The 21,702-nt window shown below is 41.2% G+C and overlaps 1 long non-coding RNA gene across 5 annotated transcripts in view; it reads left to right on the top strand.

Annotated features, from left to right (window-relative positions):
• Positions 1-10,044, top strand: part of LOC126053083 (uncharacterized) — an 83,868-nt gene extending 73,824 nt beyond the window's left edge. For 4 of the 5 annotated variants that reach the window (XR_007510261.1, XR_007510262.1, XR_007510260.1 and 1 more), the window contains one exon: positions 9,569-10,044. This is a non-coding gene — a long non-coding RNA (uncharacterized LOC126053083). Of the gene's footprint in view, positions 1-868; positions 1,087-9,568 lie in introns of those variants that run through there. The other variant, XR_007510263.1, reaches the window with a different exon arrangement.
• Positions 10,045-21,702: the final 11,658 nt, after the last annotated feature.

Genomic DNA, 21,702 nt, shown 5'->3' with positions numbered 1-21,702 from the left:
TAAATCTAATGAGATGAAACCCAGTAAACCAGCATGATTTTATAATATGGCAAAAACTACCCTGTTTTACCCTTGTGTACGCAGACATCATCATCATCATTATTATTATTATTATTATTATTATTATCGAGCAAGTATGTCAAGGGCATGCATGCAACATTCATATTAAAGGGGAACATTCATATTAAGCATTCATATTAAAGGGGAACTCTTATTAAAAACCAGGCAAATGAACTTGCTTTTCATACAGAAGTCACTGAGGTTTACCTGGTGGTGCAATGTTGCTGTGCTCGACAGCACGTATTAAGCGATACGATGTGACAGAGAGTGCAGTGCTGAAGGTTAAAATATGGCTAAAGGTGCATTGAGAGTCACAAGGCTGAGGGAATAGAGATTTCAGTCTGGGGAGCAAGGCAGTCATCTCCCGAAAATGGACCGTCCAAAGTGACTTATGATTATTGTATAAATACAGTGTAATGCTGCGGTTAACTATGGATTCCCAGATCTCAGGTCGCTTTATGACCTGGTTGGAGGTAAGCACTGACAAGGCAGGCAGCTCTCTGAGGTCTCTGAAGCTCTGTACCACTGGCCAAACACAACAGCTTTGGAAAATGAGTTGGTCAGTGTTTCATGGCTAGGGATGGCCAGAGGCATGTCTTACGCCGTAATAAAGCTAACTGGAGATGCAACGAATGAAGTCAGGCGTTGGAACAGGCTGCCCAGGGAAGCGGTTGAGTCACCATCCCTGGAGGTATTCAAAAACCGTGTAGGCAAGGCACTTCAGGACATGGTTTAGTGGGCATGGGTGGTGGTTGGACTTGATGATCTTAAAGGTCTTTTCCAACCTAGATGATTCTATGATTCTAAGCTCTCAAGCAGCGCAAGGGCTCCACGTCACGACATGCTGGAGTCCCAGAAGCTGCCTGGCAAGGACCAGAGGAGATGTCACCACGGGCCAGGCGGGGCGAAGGAGGGAAGGGGACTCTCTTCTTGCAACAAACCCACTCGGTAGCTTTCAGCCAGCCTCCACACCGATTCTAACTCAGCTGCTGTTACATTTTCAACACAATTACACTATCGGTAAAGAGGTAGGCAAAGCCCATATGTACACATTGATTGAGAAGTATAGAGTCGAGTTGTTAATTTCTAAAAAAATTTCTAAATGCTTGAAGTGTAACTCGCTGAACAGCTTAACTCAGCCGATAAGCAGGAGCCTCATGCTCTGCTCCGTATTTTTAGGTATTAGATAAATAGTATTATTTTGGAAGCAAAGTTAATATTAATTAATGTTTAAACAGTAGTTTGAATATATTAATTTCAAGATAAATCATTGATATTATTAAAAATTCAATTTCTGGCTTAAGAGCTGGAACAAAGCCAAAGCTAAAGTCGTATTTTATTTCACTGTAATGTAGGACTTATTATAGACCCTCATTTAAAAAAAGAAAAAACAACCTGTTGCCAAATTATAATCTAGAAGATGTCAGTAAAATGAAATTGTCAGCTGTTACTCAGAAAATCAGAAGTATTGTTTTTTTCCTTTTGAATCAAGCCTTTTGAGAATGTTCTTCTAAGCTCTAAATTGATACAGGAATCTAATTAAGACAGTGTCTCCTATGTATTTCAATATTCTGAAGTCCATTTCTTATTTCTCAGTGATCAGCACACATTTTGGAGTGTATGAATACTTGGTCTCTATTTATAGAGTTGTCTGTATTTGTAGAGTTGTCAGTGCTTTGTGTTTGCCTGCAAGAGCTGCAGGTTAATTCAGAGCTGAAACAGACTCCCTGAGATACACCACTTCAAAAGATAAGAAGTTGACACCTGCCCCATTCATGAATAGATCTTCAAAAACAACATAAGCAGCTTCTGAGGGGAAAGTTCTACTTATGATTAAGCAGCTTAAAGCAGCACTCTAAAATATAAAACAAAGGTTTTGCCAAGTGCATAAGCCTGTGAAGGCCAGTTCATGTTAAAAAAAAAAAAAAAATAAATCTCTACCTGATTTCATTGTTTTAAAAGGTGAAATACATAATTTGCTAACTAATTTATGGTGCTTCAGTACAGACAGAAGTAATGACATATCCTAACCAGCATCACAGTAACCACTGGTGAGGAGACTGGTCCCCAGGCTTTGTTCCAGCAACCTAATGGTGGAAAACCGGTCAGAGGATCAGTTAAACAGCAATGAATTTCCCAAGAGAGATTTGTTCTTGCATAACAAAAATCTCTTGCTTTAACCTTTTCCCAAAACTGTGAACTGTGAATCCCCCACAATAATTTAGAAATCTAATTTATAAAGAATGGTGATGTTTGTTCTTCTCTTCCTGGGATCAGTTGACTTTCCCTTTAACTGCGCCATCTTAGCTGAAGTCCGCAATGCACCATTTCTTAGGCTGCTTTGATGAAAAGACCTCAGGCTCCTCTTACTTGTCTCTCAGGTTAGGAGCTTATTTTGCCTTCAAAAACATGCTATAGGGCATTTATAGTTTTATAGACAAAAGGGTCTTAACTAAAAGTTAATTTAGTTTCAAGTGGTTATCAATAAAAAGAAATAGAAGAGAGAAACAGTAAGCATAACAATTCATAGAAATATTTCCTACCTCTGCCTGCATTCACCCTTGTAGTTAGGTGCAATGGATAAAATTCTATTAAATACAGTTTATGGTTCAGATTCAATAATATGCTCCCAGGCCTGTGTGCAGATTTCCAGGATTTTTTCTGCCATTCTTACGGTGTCTTTATTCTCTTATTCATCTTGCTTGTCTTCTCATTGTTCTTGTCATCAGACATTTTGTGCTTAAAGCTCTCATTATTATCTGCTCTTTTTCCCACAAAAAAGTTCAATTTATAAAGAAGAAATTAAAAGGAAAAAAAAAAGACCTTGTATAATAACACAGCAGACAAACCTCCTGTTCAACTATACATAACCATATTCCTAGAATAAATTAAGCACTTTCTTTCCACAATTCCACTTAGCTTTACAATCAAACTTTTTTGAGCTTCAGAAATATCCAGGTATGGGTGTGAACGTATGTTGGTTATGTGTGTACGCAGGAATGGAAACAAAGATGAAAACCAGCTTACTAAAATAGGTCCTACAAGGGCTCTCTGGCTATACCCGAAGACAGTGATCCCTAAGGAAATGGAGAATTAAAGTTTCTGTTTTCCTATTAAAAGGCAAAAAGAGAAGTTTGGTCCGTGCTAAACTGGGAGACCAGCCATGACATGGTGATGCCTGAAAACACCAGAAGGAAGCATGAAACATCAGGCAATTCTTGCATTTGCAAATATTGGGCTGAATTATAGGGCTAAGATTGTCATCAAGCTAGCACTGAACTGGATAAGTAGAAAAATGGAGAGATTGGAAAGAGACTACATCGGTGATTTGAGGTCCATAAAGATGCCCATTACAGAAAAGAGAATGTTGTGTTATTTAATGTGTGATGAAGAAACCTCTGGATGCCTATGTGCTGCTTCTGTGTAATTCACAGAAGGGAACAAGTCCAGAAATTCTTTAACCATTTGCATACATGAAATTTCTAAAAGGTTGTGCCTGTATGCTGAAAAATGGTTATATGTCCACAAATTGAGAAAGGTTGAGTCATGGATTAGCAGATTCTACAATGCTTACCTGTGTAAAAAGAAGGAATAGTCCTTGCTGTTGCAGAAATGTCTTGTGGCATGACAGAAAGATTCAATTGTCACAGTGATCCATTCCACACACTTTTTCAATTTGTTAGTCGTCTTTTACTTTGTCAGAGTAGGATCAACAATCATTATTACATTGAGTCTTCAACCATTTGTGGAATGTAGTTTATTTTCAGGTGCCTCCAAAAATCAGATGCTCACATTATGATTCTTTAAATTACCCAAATCATTAGAAAGGTCTTCAAGACCTTCCTGTCTTTACAAACCATCTCCACATACTCTTATGAAGAACAGACTTTGGATATGTACACTGTCTTCCAGTATTGTTCCTACAGATGCCACTATAAGTATCTTTTTCTACTCCTTTAGTATGTCCTCCTTTTTTCATCCAACTATAACGCTAGTCCTTTTTACCATTATTCTAAGTTAATTCTTTCAAGTATTGCTGCTTTCCAGGATAACCTCATAAACATTGTCCTATATTCTTCATTCCTATGGTCTAGCAATATTAAGACATTCTTTCTTTGGTCACGAGCAGCTTAAGCAATCCAGGCAGCTTTGTACGAGTGATCTGCCTCTTTTTATTATTTAAGCACCGCTTTCATCTTTGTGACGTTGTAAACCTATATCGGCAAAAGTTTATATTTTCTTTCCGATAAAAGCACTGAATAATGCAGGGGCAATCGGTCGTCCTGGTGGGAAGACTTGAAACAGCCTTCTACTCGGTGACCATTGCCCACGGACGAGCGCAGCTGGAGAGCCGGGCTTGGTTTTGTCCATTTCATATGGACCGGCACCGGTGTGGTGTGACGTGATCTCAAATTCTGTTCCCCACTTTGTAAAGATATTCTTTTCGTTCCCGTTCAGAAAATGAGAAGCCTATTAAGCCGTGTCCAAGATTAGCTGGCTTGAGACAGAACATAAAATTGAAAAGTAACATAAGACAAAAGCAGTATCTTTAAGGTCACATCACTGTGTATCATCTGTCTATACCGAAGCCTCGTAACCTTCCTGTCCAAATATTATGAAATAAAGTGCTTCTTATTGTACTTTTATGAAGTCAGGAATCTTTCATTAAGAAGGCTCATCTTAAGGCCGTAGCCCTTTGTTATGTTACTTCCCCAGGTACGTATGTGTTCTCCTGCTACCGTGTCTAAAGGGAGGAATAATACAGACATTGCTATAGTTATTGTAGTTGCAGTGTTATCCGATGCAAATGTAATTGGAGTATTAAAATGTATGCTACTTGTGTGAAGGACAGTCTGTACCTTAAGATTTTTTTAAGAACTGGTAATAGTCAGGCTGTTTAAAAAAAGATTAAAATTAAATGTGTATTTTGCTCTATTGTGCTGCATCTGTTTTCTGTCAGAATGAATCCTGCTGATCTTGGTTTCAAGGTTTCCATTCTGTGTGCTTTTAAACCAAGGTCAAGCAGTAGGCAGCAGAGGGACCTTGAAGGTGTCATTGGCTAGAAATACATAAGCTTTATAGCTACACCACTAATTATTTATCATTCACAGAAAGAAATATAGATGGTCAAAATGATATAGATACTGATACTTCTGTAGCTGTATGCACGCCAGAATGGCAAAAGACAGGTTCTTAAGATTATTTGGCAGTGCATGTGAGTATACATGTATGTTTATGAGCGAGTACAAGTGTCTATATGGTGATACGTATTCCGACCTCTTCTTCTATGTCCAGAATGAAATTGTTTTCTGTATGTGCTATACTGCTCACACATACGGTCTAAGAAGCCTGAGAAACCTATGAAGGGAAAAATCATTTAACAAAGCTGTCTGTCTAGTACGATAATATACTACTATGTGTTTTTTCAAGGCTAACCTTGAGGTGGTTTCTCTTCATTAAAAATAAAGCCCTTGGAATGAGGCCTTACACCTGAGGAGGCAGACTGGGGTTTTCTGAGGGGAAAAAAAGAAAATATTATTTTAGAAAATTGGGGCCTTCCCTGTATTCCCTGTTGTGTTTCTCCTTAATTTTGCGATTGCCTTGAATAAGGTAAAACATTCTTGTACACGTTACCAGTAACTTATGGCTTCTCATACATTATCTGTTTAATTTGAATTTCAAGCAGAGTTTAGAGGAATGGTTAATGTACGTTCAGAACAGATACCCTATTTGCCTAAGGCAGCTGCGACTTCTGAAAAGCAGCAAGCACAGGGCTTTACATTTGTCAGACAGAAACCATCCAGAATGACACGCGGGACTCTCAGGAGAAATATTTCCACATAAAGACAAACCTTCTGGCCCCAAATAATTCATCCTCTGTGCCTCCAACTCGGCACAGGAGCAGTTATTTCTCATCAGCTGTGGACAGCTGGTCTCTGTTAGCGTAGCACACCCAACCGTCTTGATTCCTGAGTTTTCCAGCCCAGGTACTTGCTCAGACACCCCACACCTCAGCCCCCGGCCGTGGGGCCAGATCTCCCCGAGACGTCGCACGCTGAGCTCCCGCCGTGGCACACAGACCAAAAAGGACCAGGGTGGGCATCCAGAACGGGCAACTGGGAAATACGCTTTAGCCCCGTGGGTTAGATGTTCCCTCGAGCACTGGGTGCTGGCGCTTTTAAGCCGTGACTACATTAGCAAGTAATGCAAAGCAACGGGAGCGGGTCTGCTGATGATGCCCCGACCCTGTCATACGTACCATAAGCACTTCGTATGCCAGACGAGCTTTACTCTGGCTTTATCGATTAATTGCTCATTAGCGGCTGAAGTGCCTTACGTAGACACCAGGACAGTATCTGCCAGTTCACTTTCATCGAGGAATCTAGTTTGTGTTCTCCAAGACAATTCTCAGATGTGAGGCGTAGTAAGCGGAGACAAAAATGCGATCCTGGTTCAAACTACAATATAAAGTAGACGCACGGTCATTTCGCGAATGTGGCGTGTTGATATACCAGATCTGTATGGCTTTCTGCATTTTCTGTAGTCAAAGTATGGGAAGTATTCAGGCTTCACAGATATAGATACTTTTCATAAGAAAAACACCCAGTCTTTGAAAGAGAACATGAGTTTGATTCATAGAGTTTATGGCTTTTTTATTCAGACTGCCACAAAACATTGAATTCATGTTGACTCAGTAAAAAAGTTGGAAGAAAAATTCCTTTAATAAACTTCTTCCCCTTCTTTAACATATGACTGAAAAGCTTTCAGCCCAGCTATCAAAATCATCGCTGGTCTTGACAAAGTCCTATTTCATGGATTTGCCAGGGAACTGTGACATTCCCTGATTAGGAAATGAAGATTCAGAAATACTTTTTCTTAAAAAAAAAAAAAGAAAAAAAGGATATCCAATTTAGGCCACATTACAGCACACTGCTTTTTGTTCCTTTATTGTCTTGTCCCCTCTACACAACTTTGTGAGATGAAGGTCACCTCCCAAAGGTTCTCCTGGTGTAGGAGAAACCCCTACATCTGCATTTGCCCCCCATTAGTGCTATGTCATGCTTTCGCACCTTTCTCAGTTTCTCCAAGTTCTTCCTCTCAGATGAGGATGACATTCCTCCCTTCCCACCCCCCGCCTTTGTTTTAATGATTTCTTCCCATTTTTTTACTGCTTTACTTGTTTGCTGCTCGCTTTCCTCCCACTTTTCCAGAGCGGTGAGACCCTGGACTAACATTCCTGTTGTTCATAAGGACAAAACAGAAAAACTCATTATTTTTAAGATTGATATATGATGCCTGCATGAAGGTGACAAAGGACACAGTTTCTGCAGACAGGCATGATGTTACTTTGCCCATTTTTTGGCATGAGCCAAAATCATCTGTCACCTTCATGCAGCCACCAGTGTGGCAGTGACCCTTCCAGCGGGCAGGCTGGCTAGTTTAAGGACACGGGTGAACCTACACAGTTCCCAGACTAAATAGCATTTTCAGAGCACCCTTACGTCTACCTGTGGAAGGCCACGATGTGTTCCCTGCAAAAAAAGGCCTCATGATTTCTATTACTAGCTTTCAAAGGGGTTTAAAACAGCACATCACCAATCCTATTTGTTCTTTCCTTTCTCTTTTTCACATCAGAGTTAAAGGCAGAGTTTTCTGTCTTCCTCCAGTCTATTTTTCTGGTCACATAGCAGTTTTGAAAAGCATCACCTTGCCTGCCAGAAGACAGGAGGCAGATCTGGCAGAGCAGCTATAATCGCGCCCAGTCCTGCCCAAATTTGAAGACTGCACGCGAAGTAATTCTGTGCTCCCCACTTCTTCTGGATCATGGGATTTGGAAAGAAAGAGCAGTTCTGGTCTGGTGTCACGGAAAGAAATGGGTATTTCTTTACAGACACTACACAAAATAAAAGGCAAGTTTTACCACGCATGCTGTTCTGCACCAACTGTGGCAAAGCAGATGGGACTCCAGTTTATGGCTGAAACTCTGAAAATAAAATACTTTAAATCATGGTAAAGAAATAAAAAATGGAAAAAAAAAATACATTTGGGTGACCCTAAAGAAATATTTTTCAGTGTTCTTCCTAAAGTGAGGAAGATTGCATTTGAGACTCAACATTTTCTTTAATTTTCAGGATATTTAACTGTGGTGCATTGGGGGGGTGGGGGGAGAGAGAAAGGGGGAGATCCATTTAACCTCAAAACATCATTTGACACATAAAAGTCAGGAAGTTTTATTTAGATTCTAGTGCCGTGAGGACTGGAACTAATGAAATTTGGTTTCTTAAGGATTAATTTATTATAGTTGAGTCTCTGATGACTAAGTTGATGAGGCATTAACCCCCCCCTGCAATGTTTGCCTCCTTCAGGACATGCATCCTCTTTTCTCTGTGTATGGAGCCTCAGATAATTTACACAAACTGAATATTTACTTCAGCCTTTTTTCAAAGTGGGCCTGTACAGGATTTGCCTTATCTAGCCAGTTCCCTAATATGTTAAAATATAACAACTGAGATTTCCACAGCATGGTCAATCTGAAATATGCAAACAGATCCAGGTTTATGGTGGGAGAAGAACCAGGTAAAAATAGGTTTAAAAAAATCGTGGTTTCGTGTACTAGTTGGGAAGGAGGGAAGGTGTGGAATGCTAATCTACTTAGGAAATTCAGCACACATTGACAAGTTATTTTGATTTATTGATAGATATATTTCAAGAGAGTAATTCATTAATCTGAAAAACTCCACACGGTTCTATTGGTGGTTGTGCAGTTTCCTAAGCAGACCCTACGCTTGGGCCGTTACCCATCACGGCTGTAGCTTCTCTTCGTACACCAAGTGTTGGGCACCGCACACTTTGTGTACCGTGACCAAGCTGCAGCACGGTTTTGCAGAAGATTCTTTACAAAGGAAAAATAACTCAAATAGCACGTTTTATCGGAAATGGGTTTTGAGCACTCCACAGGGAGCATGTCTAATCCAGAGCTTTCTCCACAAGCACTCTCCTGTTATGCGCCAACAGCATCTGTAATGGAAATGGGACTCCTAAACTGCTACTTTTAGGTGGAGAAAACGGGAGGGGAAAAGGAAACCTCAAGGCAGTTTCAGTAGTCAAAAAGCAAATGGGTGTACGTAGGCTTTATAAAACTTTTTTAAAACTGATCGCTGAGCCTGTTAATATCTTGTGTTGCTCACTGGGAGTAGACGTATGACATCTGTGTGGCTTTAAATGTGTCGGGAGTTTCTGAGTATGAGTTCTGCTGTTGTTAACACTGCCAGCAAATTGTTGCTGACATGAGGTCATCATAATCCTGGATATAAACATCACTACTTCAGATTAATTGGATTTGTTGGGAATAGCACTGCCTGGACAACTCATAAGGTGGGCCTGTCCCCGACAAGCTTTACTTCACAAAAATTTCTTTGCTGCTTCTCTGTTAATTTTTTTCCCTATCAATTACACTGAATGCATTCCTTTCTTTTATTGTCTTTCATATCATCCCACGGACCAGCAGCGTGTCAAGGTTGCCGCATCCTGCAACCTAGTGAGAAGTTAATCTCTTTTTTGTGAGGAGAAGTGCGGTAGCTGTGAGGGATCCCAGTTTCTATCCCCTTTGCGGGCACTGGCACCAGTTTGCTCTTCCAGCTGGACATCCCTCCTTCCTCTTCCCCCTGCAGACTCCTCCTATGGCAAGTACCTCCTCGTTGGCTCTTTTTCTCTACCCCTAAATTAAATTATGCTTGTTGATTAAGTGTAAAATTAAATACAATCTGCAGTAAGTAATTCCTCTGTCATTAGCCCATTCGTGCAGGGGTTTTTTTTCCCCAGTCGTACTGAAATAAATAGCAATCTGGCCACTGAAATTCATGAGGACCCCTTTACATCTAACTTTGGGTTATTATTTCTATTGTGGCAACTGTAATTTCTGTAGAATTTCACTCTATAAAACAGATTGCTGGATTTCTCCGGTACAGGGGAACCAATGAATGACTGAACTATGAACCACAGACCCAGCTAGGCTGGTATCTGACCGCTGCAGATGTGGGCTGGAAAATTATTGCAGCTGAGTTAAGCCAGGCAAAGATTCATATGGTTTAGTCCATGCTGATTAAATAAATATTTTTCCAGTGACATTTTACATTGCCCAAGCAATCTGGTCTCTTCGAAGTTCCAAGAAACACTAATCGTAAAGGGGCTGTAAGAGTCTTTATTAACAATTTAATTTCTCTAGGGTATTTAATTCAGAGCCCTTTAATACTGTGTTTGACCTTTCCTTTCATGCAAAGTTATTTAATACTGCTCCTAAAACTGATTTTTGGGACACGGCACTTTTAACCTTTTTTTTTTTTTTCTGACTGTGAAAGGCAGCTTATTCCCATTCTTTGTTTCCAGAATCCATCTTGGAGTTCACAGACAAGAGCCTCAAATCTTCAGAAGTAATTCTCTCCAGTTTACTAATGTACATACTTAAGCCCCAGTCTGCCTAGAGAAATATAGTCAGAGTGAACTAAAACACACAAATGGAATTACCTAGCATTTGACATTCCCTATGCCTGGTGTTTAAATGAGGTCATGTGAAATTTGAGCTGTAGTAAAATGTCTATTTAGATCAAATAGACCAAATTTTACATTTCCTTCAGATTTGTTTCCAATAATTTTCATGTTTTTACAACACCTTGCAAAAATTGTAGTCAAGCAACAAAAACATATGCATTTTATACCACCCTGTGTTGATCTTTGTACAAAGAATTTTGCTTAGCAAATGAGCCTCTGTTTCCACTTAGAATATACTGTAGGGAGGGACAAAAAAAAAAAAAAAAAAAAAAAAAGAAAAAGGTTAATATTCCAACAGACAGTGAAATGTTAAAAAAGTCTTTCAGTTTCCAGACATTAAGTTGTGCTGCAACTATTTTATCCCACCTGTATTTTAGCATGAATTCTGCCCCCTGCTTCACTCTCGAGGCAAATAACATGCTGGAAACCCCCCAAACCCAGGAGCAGGTCCCAAGCCAAGAGCCAGGTGAGGAGCTAAACCCATCAGCGCTTCAGAGCGTTGAGACATCCCATCCCACCTCTGGCTCCATCCTATCCCTCCCTATCTCCAAAGGAAAGTGTGATCCCCTGATTTTCTTTTACTCGAGGTACCCCAGGGAGCCCCAGTCTGTCCCGTAGGGCAATCCCCAGCTCCCAGTTCTATTTTCTTTCCGCTGCACCACGCTCTGCAGGGCTTGGGTCCTCGAGGTCCAATTATTATTTCTTAACCCTTCAAGCAGCAAATCTCCGGAATCATCATCATTTCCAAATGCAGACAAGCATCTCCCTACTTATCTCTTTCCTTTCGCACGGTGAAATGTATCCCTTTTATTACAAATAAATGCAAATATTTATTAGCAATGTCTGCAGCCATTATTATTGTTCTCCCGATTAATGCTGTCTCTGAGGCAATGGCATGTGAAATATTGCTTATAGCATCCCCAAATAGAAGCAAAACTGCTCTTAAAATGTTCTTTGCAGAGTTTAATACGAAGAGCGAAAATAAATAATGTCAGGCCCTTGCCAGGATCTGCCCATTTTAAACTTTTCAATGGCACAAATCATCATTAATGAAGCACTTAACATTACACTCCTGACAGCACAGTGTAAAAATTACTGCAGTCATCCAAAGGATAAGAAGAAACATGGCAGATAACTTCTGGAGGGGAAAGATTTACACTCTTCTAATGAAACTTTATGGGTTCAAGTTTACATTAGAATAAAGGAGGGGGGAAATGTTTATCTCTTAAAAGCTTTTGGGGGAGACATTTGGAAGGAAATTGTATTTTTTTTCCCCCGGTGAATGAAAGAAAGATCAGAGAGCAAGGTCTCAGCCATAGTGAAATCTGGTTTGCATCATCAGCTATTTTGATATAAAATACTGTGGCTGGAGTCACAGAACATAGAGATTTACATTATAATGCAGAATAAAGTAAATTCTATTATGCAAGTCCCCTTGTTACATAGTTTTAGTCACAGTTTGTTCCAAAAATAGCTGATGGTAAGCTCAACAGCTGGTATCTAATGCTTGACTTCTTTCCTCTTTATTTGTAAAAGCAGAATACCACGCTCTTTGTGTTAAATCATGCGTAGAAAACAATCTCAAATTCATACGCCTCAAATTCGTAAGACATGGATCAGAACAAAGATTCCCGTTTGTGATATGGGACGTGAGAGTCCAGATGAGAGCCTGTGAGAAGCAAGAGGTTTCACCCACGTCCACTCAGACCTGTGGCAGTATTTCTATGGAGTTGGGATGGTGGCTGAGCAGGTCCCGGCGATGGAGGGGAATGTGCCCTGGGGCACGAGTTACTCAGTGCCATAAGAGAGGACCGCTCAGTCCAGACTGGTCCCCGGTGGGAAATGGGCTTTAAGCCAAGACCTGGCCAAAGGGGAAGAGGAAGAACTCCGTAGAGAGTAATTTAGCGTTTGTCATCAGAGGAGAGAAAGGTGTAGAAAGGGTGGGAGGAGGCAATTAGCAAAACCAAAATGAATAAATATAGAATTTCAATGCCACATTTCCCCTGCAACAGTTTTGAACAGAATCAGCAGAAGTAAGAGGTCGTCTGTGGCTTCGTTTCATAATGCATGTAACTGGAAATAAAAAGACTTGGGTATTATGATGCCTTCCAGCCAAAAAAAAAAAAAAAAAAAAGAGAAACAAAACAAAACCATTCTTCGATAATGCCTCACCCTATTCAATCCAGTGCAGAAGCAGCTAATGTATCAGAAATGAGAAACTTGCAGAGGGCATTTGATTGTGTTCTCCCATGGGAAGGGTTTTGAGGAAAACCAAAGCAATATACTATATGGAGAGAAGAGTTTTGCTTTCCTGAGCTTATAAAGACAGCACCTGTGTTCTGAAATTCAACTTGTCAGCTTATCAAGAGGAACGTTTACTCTCCTCATTGAATTCAATAGATTGCGATCAATTCCTACTCAAAATAAGGTGGCAATGTTAAACCCGTATATTTTCTCAAGCTTGATCTACTTGATTGAAAATTTGGGCTTTTCTCTTGATTTATTAACCAAGGTATTTCTAAATTTAGTCCTAGTTTGTTTTCTGTCCAAGTACCTGATCTATTTAAACCCTGTTTGTTTAGTTTCACACTTTCTCAAAAGTTAGCATCATTTGCTAATGTATTTAGCTTATCCTTTGCAAAGAACAGATTGTCTTTGGGGAAGGACCATAAAGATCTTAAAAAATCTTCCCTGCTCTCTGTATTTTATACAGTAGTTCTCTAGAGCATCACAGATTCTCCCAAATACTTTGTGATGAAATAAAAAAATAGCAGCAATAAAAGCAATAGAAAACTGTAAGGTATTCACGTGTTACTAACCAAGGACAGTGTTGGAGAAAGCTGGCCTAAAATCAAATTCCTGTGGTTCCTAGATCAATATTTTGCTGTTATCTGCACCATAGATTGTTTTAACTGTCCAATTTATAATTTTTATGGCAATGCCCCAATCAGGAAAAACAGAATTAGTTTTGTGCATTGAGTTTCTAGAAAATGCATCGCTAAAATGCCATGCAGAGGTGAAGGTACATGCTGCTTTTCTTTGAACCATTAATTTTGCTCTCTATCCAAAATGGGTCAAGTGTTCCTACAGTATGAATTTATTTTTTTTTAATTAGAATAATTTAGAGGACTTGGTGTGTAAAACACATTCCATCTTAGCAACTGTGCAGCCATCTTCCAGAAATAAGACTATAATACTTCTGCCTACTGTTTTGCCATATAATGTTTTCATTTGACCCATTTTCTTCCAGGATTCCTGGTGGTTGCTGTGGGAAACCAAGACAATCTTAAGCTTCTGTTAAGTTAAAATGTGTCCCTGTGGTTATTAATTTTTTGAAATATAGGGCTAACATTTGTCAGCACAGAAGCTGGAGAAGTTAGGGATTACTGGGTATGTGATAAATGCTGAGCATGAAGAACTGCTGGAAATGTATTAAGTATCTTGGGGAAGATTTTTAAAGGCAAAAATAGGAGTTAAGTGCTTTTGACATTAGTGAGAAGTTGGTAGACGAGCATCTGTATCTCTTTTGATTAATATAATGAAAGTGGGATAGAATGAAAATAATTTGGTCACTAGACACCTGGGTTTTTAAGTGGTCTTCACTGACAGCCTCTTCATACCGAGAAGAGTTATTCTAAGGGGTCACCTCATTTCCTCTTTATCTTTCCCATAGATTAAAATCACCCACTTGATTCACCCGTCCAGTCAATCAATAGTCTGGTTGGAGCTGAAAAAGCAAGTTAAACCTAGTGAGTGCAAAACTTGACTATTGGGGCAGCCCCCACTAACCTTACTGATTTTCTCTTCCCCATGTTGAAGTTAACTTCTATCCCCCCTGTTTCTGCATTTAGGGTCCACACAGCTCTCTTCTGGTTTGCACGACATGATGAAGGGAGTACCAAAATCGGGCAGAATGAGTGCCCCAGTATTTCTGCCATCGTGTCACCGTGACTCACGCCAGCCCTCGCCGTGGTCCCTGGTAATTGTACGTGGATACGTGTTTCAAGAGCAAGACCTGACTGAGCATGGAGCGTTGTCGTTGCCTGCTACTGGGGGCAGCCTGTTTAGCCCGGAAGGACTCTGAAAAGACAAATAATACTTTGATTTTTTTGTCCCTTTCTTTGATGCGTGACAGCTTGACTGTACTCAGTGAATCTACTGAATACCCACTGTGTAAAAAGCAGGCTATACAAACCAAGTACATGATAACACACTGCCTGGAAGGTATTCAGGGACCAAGCTGCGCCTGCATAAACAGCTCCTGATCAGCTACTGTAAATCTGGCAAATGCAAAAAAGCCTTTATGAAATGAGGCTTGTCAAGCCCTGAAAAGAATACCAGCATTTCTTTGCCTTGCTGCTCTGAACATCAGAGAAATGTTTCCAGTGAGGCCGAAGCAACACTTGGGCACTTGGGCTGTTCTCCCCAGGGTTGCAGGAGAAGAAGAGCCGTGCTCCGACCTCGTGCCAGCAGCAGACAGGACCGGGAAGGGTGGGACTGTGCAGGTCTCGGAGGTCCCACTCCAGAAATCCCCACCACGCCGTCACAGCCACAGCTGGGAATGGTGGCCAGAGCCACCGCCGCTGCATGTGCGCTAGCACCTGGGGGGGGGGGGGGGGGGGTTTATAATGGATAAGATATTAGCTTTGTAACTATTACGTGACGTTTTGAGCCCTTCTGTGGAAGGCAGTTTCCATCAGAAATGTTATTGCTATTTATTATTTTCCATTTGGTTTGAGGTGCAGTTTATACACAAAGCACGCTGTCTATCTCCTTGGAAATAGACGGTCGGAGGCTTACGGTTTGAGCTGAAAAGAGAACATTAACACGGGGACACTTGGGGACTCATTAGCAAAGGTGATAGGCACCCTTGACAGCTTTTACACAGCTCACAAAGATCCTACGTTACCTTCCATCCCAGAGACAGGCGTCATGTTCTCTGCCAGTACGAGCTTTAACTACCAGCACTGTAAACACTGGTTTTGTGAAGACTGGTTCTCAGTTTAAATACATGAAGGTTTACATATGTTGGCTAGCGAAACCTAATGAAAGCAGAAATAAAAGCAGGGTGAAATAGCTAAACACACGGAAACCTGCCTGAGAAGATGTGCATCCGTGTGAGCTGAAAGCAGGACCGGGTGAGACACCAGCACTGGATGCCACGCACCCGCAGAAGACCCTGGTAAGAGACATGGTGTAAAGAAGCGTGGTTTGTTGTGCGTACGAAATCAAAGTCAAAAAAAAAATAGGTTTGGTACATTCACCGGTAAGAAAAGCAAAGCAGGATTCCCAGAGAGAAGAATCAGTGTGCTTTTTTACTACTGACTTTTTTAATATCAATACTGAATTACGCAAAGGACCCTCACTAAGAGCTTAGCTCTCTGGCTGCTCAAAAACGATATCTCTAACTAACCGGTGCTAAAATTCACAAGAAAAGATGAGGCAACAGAGCCATATTTTCCGCTGCCTATGGCAATCTGACTGATACCGAACACATAGTCTAATGTCTTTCTATAATCCAGCAGACTCCTGGGGATAAATTCCCTCTTTTCTATACTTGAATGCTCTTCAGATACTGTCACTATTTATGCACAGAAAAGGTAATGATTCAGACAGCAATTTCCAGCAAGCTTTTCACATGGCAGCCTGTCAGTAATCTTCATCCCAGGATGAAGAAACATTTCCAATGGTTTTGAAGTTTTGGAAGGTCCACTGAGATTTCCAAGACAGATTACAAAATGAAGGATCTACTCACCGTCTTTAACATCCATTTTCAGTTGACAGTGATACGTTTTAATGCCTAGGATACCTAGGATATCTGTTTTATTATTTTATTTAATTTTATTTTATTACAGCCATAGCTTGCTAGCTTTATAACCTATAGATACACACAGGATGGCTGTATCTGGCCTTCTTAACTCACAGCCCATCCTCTTGGTCTCAACCGTGAATGCCTGTGTAATACACCAACAGGTTCCTATTAACATATCAAAGTTTCCTATTCAACCATCTCATGTTAGGGAACTCAGATGTCCTCTCCAAAGTCATAAGGGCCTGGGCAGAAAATCCCAGGGAGTACCTCCTCATCCGCTGCACAACATTCCCTTACAACTCCCTTGCTACATCCCTTTTTCCCAGCGCTTCTTCCCGCCTTGCAAGTAAATGCCAGGTCTTAACTCATCCTTTTCCCTCGCTCTTTCATCCCCTAGATTTTCTGAAGTTTTTTTGCCTAATGAGCTTATTTTGAAATAGTTTTTCTGGCTGCCCTGAGCACAGAGCAAATAGCGCAATGGCTGGGCAGCTCCCTTTGCGGTTCCCATTCGGAACAGAGGGGAAATCCCAGTTGAGCAGCCAGCTCCCAGCACCGCACCAGCCAAGCCCCGTAGAAGCGATGGATCCCCCCCACCCCCAGGCTTTCTCTGAGAAACTTATCCATGTGTCGCCAACTAAGTATCTATCTGGAAAACCGCCTGAACGGATAAATATTCTTGGGGGTTCATTTGGCTGATGCAGTTGCAAAAAAAAGAAAATTGTAGTACTAACGCTGGAGCCCCCTTGTCCCCTGTGCGTGCTTAACAGTAGAATTTCTTCTCGGCAGTGTCCCACCTGATGTCTGCGTAAGAGGCTCAGCATCATACGAAGCGCTGCGTTAATAATCCCAGTTAATAATCCTGGCGTCAAGCGAGCGGTGGAGCAGGGAGCCCGTGAACCCAACCTTCGCCTTGAGGTAGCGGGGAGAGAAACCCGGGCTTGGCAAAATGCCACGTGGCGTCCTCCAAGCCATCGAAACGGAAGGAAAATAAAATTCCTTACCGCCTATCCAACGGCCTTTACTCAAGGAAGGAAAGAACCAAACCAGCCTGAAGACCTCGGGAGCTTGCTGGGGCGTTAGCGGGTGTCAAGGAGGTCTTTCTGATTTCGTCTTTGACAGGTTGCCATTTTCTACATTCCTCAAGCAGCTAAAAACTAGATAATTATCTGTGTATGTTTCCAAGTTCTTAAAACGCCAGGCGAAGGGATTTTTTTTGCATCTTTTCCTGCCGTGTGGCTTTTAAAAGCTGATCCTGGTAAAACAATGACACCTTGTGGCACAGGAGAGCAAGCAAACCCATACAGCCACACAGGTTTTTTAGCTAAAGCGCTGCCAATAATAGATTACATTCCCCACAACTATTTTGAATTATTGATGAGCTAAGTTTTCAGCTACCAGGTTTTTTTCTTAGATCTTTAACCTAAAATTGTTCTCGACGTTTAACAACGTTTGTAAGCATCTTTCCAATGATGGGAGTAATTTAGACGATCATTATTCAGGAATAGAGCAAATCTCCAAGTTAGTTCTGTAACTGTTCTTGCAATGAAAAAAACAAACGTTTTCACTTATCTAATATATTCGTATTATTAAGAAAGCACACAGCATAATTGTTGGTCTTTTCAATCTTCCTGACCTTACTTCAGGCAACCAGGTGTTCTAAATTGCACTGGCAGGAGAAATATTATGCAGAATCGCTAGCACGAAAGATGTGATGCCTGTTAGGTTTATGCAGGTTAAAGGGAAGACTCCAGCTGTCCAGAGTTTTCTCAGCAAGGAGGAAATTCTATTATAATTATTTTAAATGGGCATAACTGAATGGAACAGATGTGGTGCAATGTCATTTTAGAGCTCTGATTAGATTTTGGAAGGTTTGCAAACAGTGACTTTACATCAACAGGATTAACTCAAAAAGACTGGAGAGCTAATGATGTGAAGACAGCTCTTCCTTTAATTTCTGGATCTGTTCAAATCAGAAAGCATTAATGAGTGTAAGTGGATGAGAGTTCACAGGAGCCAAAAAAGACCTCGGGATTGTAGCAGCTTCTCATGTAAAATATTTTGTTTTATACAGTTTGTAATTACTGTCCCAGCTACTGAGTGCCAGCTTTCAGTATCAGCACTAATTGCTGACCTTACCAGTGTCTTCTCTGACCTCCATTTAGGCAAGGAAGGTATACTGCAAATTATTGGGATTTTGAGTGAATGATGATCTGATTAAGATGACTGGTGAGCTATTCTTGGTATTACATTATGCAACTAAAACATTATGCCTGCATTCATATATTTTATACCTGTCTGAAAATTAAAATCTTTTTGTCAGCATAATAACATTGCTGGGACAGCACTCCTCGGTTCCAAGGGTATTCTGGGGACAAGAACGAAACCCACAATGTTATATAAAAAGCACATCATAGTCAAAGAAGTGATGTACAGGAGCGAGGTATATTTGGTGCCTCTGTCATTTATCACTGGGAAGGTTCAAATCTTGACACCCTTTTTGCATCAAGAGGTAATTTTTTTTCCAACCTGATGGCAACAAGCTGTATGTTTTGCATTGGCATAGTGAAAATTACAAAATAAATCTTAAATGGTATTCACCTCAAACATTAGACAACAAACAAGTCAAATATACCAGCAATGGCATATGACTAATAGCGCACTTATAGCAAACATGATGCCAGGAAAATCACTTCTCCTCTTGTAAAGGAGCCCGTACTAGCCAATTATTGCAAAATCTAATGATGCATTAAGTGATTGCTGCTGTGGGCAGTGCACATCCAAAAAACCCCACAGAGCTTGTCTAACACACATTAACCCAAAAATACCACCCTCGCGCGGCGCTCGGGACCGCAGCACGGGCTGTGGCGTGTTGCTCAGCCACGTCTCCCACCTTTCAAACTTCGTAGCCAGCCATGGGGCATCCCACGCCTAATCATCAACGTGGGGCCAGCAGGCAGAGCACTGCTGGGACGTTTCTTGTCTGATAGGAGCGGTACTACTGGTCAGCGGGGCAACGATGTGACAGTTTACACCTCCCATTTTCAGTCCTTGTAAACTTGCTCCGCAGAATAAGACTAAACCAGTTGTCAGTTATACCTCTGCTTTGCTGGCTCTCATGTAGGCACAGAAGAGCCAAGGGCAAGTTCGTCACAGCCGAGCCCCTTCTCACCTCCCAAATATTTATGCCATCTCTCGCCCCACCTGCATCCCAGCCTGCCCGGGTGCTGGAATTTTTCTTGCATCCAGCAGTGCCATGAAGGTGACAGGCAGGAGAGTTTTTTCCACGATCATCGTACATGTGCTTTATTGCCATTTTGTAGCACCCTGTATCTTGGGTCTTCAAGTTGTGTATGTTCTGTGTGCATCTTGGTTTACACCAGGTCACTGACTTCAGTGAAGATTTCTGGGTTTGCATTCGCAGTAGAAACAATGGAGCTCAACTGCCTGCGTGCCTGTGTTTAAGAGAACACAAAACCACTGGAAAATGACAGAAAATAACAGTTATTATGCTTATGCACAGTAACACAGCCAGGCAACTCCAAAAAAGAGATATGCAATGCCTCTTTCTTACAGTGGCATGGAGATAGAATATTTATGTCCTGATCTGCCGAGAAAATGAGATGCTTTTACTTTCTTGCTGTCTCAATGAGTCATTAGAGAAAGTGAGTTGATGAACATTAATTTCTACATCAGCAAAACAACCCAAATGAGTCTTCCTTTCTTCCTTTGTTCTCACCTTCTGTTCGTAAAGTCCTAGGAATGAAAAAAAAACCTGGCACTTCCATGGCTCACAAATGAGAATTAACCGTCCCTGTTGTGAGTTTGGAGATTAATTTAACCTCCCTTTGGCCCTGCTGTGAACTACATCTGTGGCATTTTTAATGTTTTACCACCTTAAAACCAAGAGCAGATAAAGAAATCCTGAATCTGCTAAAATCCCTTAAATGTACTTTTTCCCGTTTCTGAGAAGTACCCAAATACCTCTGTTTCTTCTGCCCCTTTACTTCCTTGGGTCCCTACATTTTGATTTGCAGACACTTCAATCCTAAGGGAAATGCTCCACCACATAAACTGGAGGTTCAGGAAAGTCTGGTTTTGGAAATATCTGGAAGCTGCAAGCTTCAGGCATCAGTAAGACCGTGTGTCGTCCACTCAGAAAGCCTCCAAAATCCGTCCGCCTAGTAAAATCCCTTTGAGAAGTAACAGCATTTTAACATAAGCAGTGTGTGAACTGCATGTCAGAATGATGATGCGCCCTTTTACCAGCCTTTTACAATTCATTTGCTATAGCTCCTGCCAAATGTGGAATCCTAAAGAAAAATAACGAGATCTTTCCTCTCCGTGGGCTGCCTGGCACTAATATTTGAACTAGAATTAAGGGCTGCTAGAGCTCAGAAATCCTCACATCAAAATACAGCCACGGGAAAAGCTCCAGAAAATTATCCTGGGTGAAATTAGCATCTGGCAGGTAACGAGATGGCACGGGCTCAGATTTCCCATCTTGAAGTAGGGCAGAGACATTGTTCAAAATGTAACGATCACTTTTTTTTTTTAACTTTCTCCTCCATTTCCACGCCTTGACATTCAACCCGTCATCCCTCCTTACGCACTCGCCTTGCCTGCCCCACCAACACGAGCACAGAGCACATGTGACCAGAGGAAGGGAGAACACCCTTTTGCTGGTGGTGAAATAAGCCATGTCATGAGTCCGTCAGTCCTCGTCGATGTGAAACCAGTAAGAAACGAAGGCAGGTAGGCTGCTGAAGAGATTGGAAATGTGGACCAGGTACTGCCTGAACCCCCACGTAGCATCTGCGGCACTGAAGCTGGGCTGGTTTGAAACAGCAACGGAGGAGATTTTGTTTTGCTGGCCTCTTTCTTCCTCTCTTTTTCTGTTCTACACATCAAAAACGAGTTTTGAAAATGGCTTACCCTTGGCAGATGTAACGCTGGCTTCTTCGCTCAGAGCCATTGTTTTAGACTCTCTGCAGACTCAGATAAGAAAATACTGGTTATGATCACATCAGGTTTCAAACTTCCCTTCACAACCATTTTGTACAAAAAAATTACTTTTTCAGTTAGCTAGCTGTAATTCTTGCACGATCACACCAGAGGCTAAGATGTGTTCATTTGTCTCTAGCTCTATGTTCACTTCAAGCATTCGCTGCTCATTTTCAAACATTTATTTTGGCCTCAGTCAAACTTGCACATTAACCGATAAATCAATCATAGCAGCATGCCCATCTCTGTACTTTACGAACTTGCGTGTAATGAAAAGATAT

Source organism: Accipiter gentilis, chromosome 32 (assembly GCF_929443795.1).
Source record: "Accipiter gentilis chromosome 32, bAccGen1.1, whole genome shotgun sequence".
NCBI classification, from domain to species: Eukaryota; Metazoa; Chordata; class Aves; order Accipitriformes; family Accipitridae; genus Astur; species Astur gentilis.
Note: the sequence above shows the minus strand (reverse complement) of the source record. Positions and strands in the feature narration are given on the sequence as shown.